This window comes from Tachyglossus aculeatus, chromosome X1 (genome assembly GCF_015852505.1).
Source record: "Tachyglossus aculeatus isolate mTacAcu1 chromosome X1, mTacAcu1.pri, whole genome shotgun sequence".
Taxonomy (NCBI): domain Eukaryota; kingdom Metazoa; phylum Chordata; class Mammalia; order Monotremata; family Tachyglossidae; genus Tachyglossus; species Tachyglossus aculeatus.
In genome coordinates, this window is record NC_052101.1 from 125,817,516 (window position 1) to 125,821,006 (window position 3,491).

A 3,491-nucleotide genomic window follows, 5' to 3' on the forward strand; every position below is an offset into this window, starting at 1 on the left:
ACTCTGCAAAAAAGATTTGGGAGGCATTTGAGTTTTCCAAAATGCCATTTTTTTACTGTTAACAGGAGTGCAAGATCAATCCTAATCAAGTGAAAAATGTGCACTGCTTTAAGAGATGATCATTATTTCATGAATGACTTATAAACAGATGTTAGGTGGATGCTCAATTCAATTTATTTACCTTATTAATGTATGGAGTACAATAGTTGAAAGCAGTTGGATCTTTTACTGCAACAGTGAGAAATGATAGGAGATTTAGAAAATAAAACAAGATATGCAGAAGGAAATAAACAAGTGGTACTGAATATTGTATTATTAGGTACTAAGGTAATGGAGAAAATATAGTCTGCTTTTCCATGAATATTTTATCAATTGAATGTATGTCGCTGTCCATAGGGTCCAAAGACAATACCACAGTTGGTGAGATATTATCAGTGCTTACCGAAGTGGCTGATAAACTGATCATTACCGACAATCTCTCCCACACTGTGTGCGTGGAAAGATTGCCTGAGGCTGCAATGTTGCTATTTGCTACCCTGAGTACAGTACTGAACTCCAAGATACCCATTAGACTGTAAGCAACTCAAGGGCAGGTATCGTGTCTCTCAGTTCTATTGCATGTTCCCAGGTGCCTAGTACAGTGCTCTGATGACGATGATGATGATGATGATGATGATGATGTTCATGATGCCACTATCATCTCATCTTACAGAAGAAAGGTAGAAGGTAAGAATGGAGTAACTTTGGGGGCAAAGCACTGTTTCCCATGAATGGCAAAATCCAGCCCGATCTCTTCTGAACTCAAGGCTATCCAATCTTGACATAGCCGGCCATATTATCATGGAGCGATTTGAGACTCTCAGCAAAGTTCTAAAGTTTCTAGAGCCCAGGTTTATGGTAGAAGTAGTGAACTAATCCCCTCTCAGGGTCGCACCTGGAGAGTTTCCAGTACTCTACCAGTCTTGACTATGGGAGGGACAGTCAGGCAGAGGCTTACCCATTCCATTCCTAGCTTGGCCAGTGGCTAGCCAGTGGAAGGCAATCTTCTACAAGTCAAGACTTTCCTGTGCTGGGCAGCAGCGGCATGGGAGAGAGTCTAAGGTGGAGACTCAAGTTTACTGTGCGGAAAGAGGCAGTGGTAAACGACTGCTGTATTTTTACCAAGGAAACTCTATGGATACACAACCAGAACAATGGCAGAGGGAGATGGGGCATTCTGGGAGAGATGTGACCATGACACCGCTATGGCTCGGAGAGGACTTGACAGCATAAGACAAGTAGAACTAGTGGTAGTAATAGTAGTAGAATTAGTAATAGAACTACTACTAGTACTTATAGTAGTAGAAGTAATATTTATTGAGTATCAACAGAAGCTGCAGACATGTCCCCTGCTCAAAAGGAGCCCACACTCTAGTGGGGGCGACAGACAAAGGAATATTTACAAGTATATTTACAAGTAAGAGAGGCAGCGTGCCTCAGTGGAAAGAGCATGGGCTTTGGAGTCAGAGGTCATGGGTTCTAATCCCAGCTCTGCCACTTGTCAGCTGTGTGACTCTGGGCAAGTCACTTAACTGCTCTGGGCCTCAGTTACCTCATCTGTAAAATGGGGATTGACTGTGAGCCCCACGTGGGACAACCTGATCACCTTGTAACCTCCCCAGCACTTAGAACAGTGCTTTGCACATAGTAAGCACTTAATAAATGCCATTAAAAAAAGGAGAGGAATCAAAATCAGAATAAATGAAATTGAATTAATCAATGAATTTACTGATAGTGTTATATGATTCTATAAAGAGACAGTGCCATAGGGACGGAGTATGGCCATCAGGGGGCACAGAGCCTGCGGGACCTGACTGCTCAGTGGAGGATGGGCATTGCCTATGAGGGCACGATGCGCCTCGGGGCCCAGCCTGGTGACCAGAAGATGTGTGCCCTGGTGGCCAAAGTGAACCAGACTTCAGTGGTGATTGTCTTCTTCACCCGGAGGCAGGCCCAGGTTTTCTTTGAGATGGCAGTACAGGAACTACGCAACTGAAAGAGGCGTAGCTGGCCACAGAAGACTGGTCCTTCTCCTGGTCGCTCACGAGGCTGCCCGGCGTCCACAGCATCGGCACGGTCATTGGGGTGGCCATCCAGCGGTGCCAGGTCCCCGGGATCAGAGATTTTAAAGCCACCTACACCCGGGCTGAGAAGAGGCCAGTGTGGCTGGGCCTGGAGGCTGCCCACTGGGCAGACAATCAGATCTGCACCCAGTGCCGGGCCTTCACCCCTAACGACAAGCCGGAGCTGGAGGCTTTCACCATGAATGTGGCTTATAACGTGTAGAGAAGCAGCGCATGGCACAGTGAATAGAGCATGGGCCTGGGAATCAGAAGGTCATGAGTTCTAATCCCGGCTCCACCCCTTGTCTGTTGTGTGACCTTGGGCAAAGCACTTAACTTTTCTGGGCCTCAGTTACCTCATCTGTAAAATGGGGATTGAGACTGTGAGCCCCATGTGGGACAAGGGACTGTGTCCAACCTGATTTGCTTTCATCCACCCTAGCACTTAGTACAGTGCCTGGCACATAATAAGTGCTTAATGAATACCATTATTATTATTATTATTATTATCATTACGCAGTGCCCCTGGACTCCACCAGCTCCTGGGCTGCCCATCGGTAACCTGTGCCAAAGGCCAAGTCTGCCCACAACAGGTGAGGAGGGATTCACTCCCTTCTGGGCTCCCTCGCCTCCTCCACGCTCTCTTCTTTCACTCATTCAGTCATTTATTGAGCACTTAATGTGTACAGAGCACTGTACTAAGTGCTTGGAAAGTACAATACAGCAATAAAGAGAGACAGTTCCTGTCCACAACGGGCTCACAGTCTAGAGGTGGGGTGGGGGAGGTGGGGGGGAAAGACATGAATACAAGTAAACAGGCACCAGTATAAACAAATAGAATTATAGATGTATACATATATTAATAAGTGCTGTGGGGCAGGGAGGAGAAGAGCAAAGGGAGCAAGTTGTGGTGATGTGGGAGGGGGAGCTGAGGAAAAGTGGGGCTTAGTCTGGGAAGGCCTCATGGAGGAGGTATGCCTTCAGTAGGGCTTTGAAGGAGGGAAGAGTGATTGGTGGATTTGAGGAGGGAGGGCGTTCCAGGCCAGAGGTAGGATGTGGGCCAGGAGTCGGTGATGAAACAGGTAAGATCGAGGCCCAGTGAGAAGGTCAGCACCAGGAATTTCTAGGGTTTGGGGAACTTTTTAAGTCTCTTGTTTTAAAGAGTTGGAGCTGGAGATATAGTAGGTGATCAATCAATCTATCTATCTATTGTACTTATTGAGCACTTACTGCATGCAGAGTCCTGCACTAAGATCTTGGGTGAGTACAACAGAATAGGTAGACCTGTTCTCTGCCTGCAAGGAGCTTACGGTCTAGGAGGGAGACAGACATTAGAAAAAATTACTGATCAATCAATTAATCAATCGTATTTATTGAGCGCTTACTGTG

The 3,491-nt window shown here is 46.5% G+C and overlaps 1 non-coding gene across 1 annotated transcript; it reads left to right on the top strand.

The window, feature by feature from the left end:
* Positions 1 to 916: 916 nt before the first annotated feature.
* LOC119920343 lies at positions 917 to 1,054 on the top strand. Its single transcript, XR_005448097.1, has one exon. It is a non-coding gene; the product is annotated as a small nucleolar RNA SNORA7 (small nucleolar RNA).
* Positions 1,055 to 3,491: the final 2,437 nt, after the last annotated feature.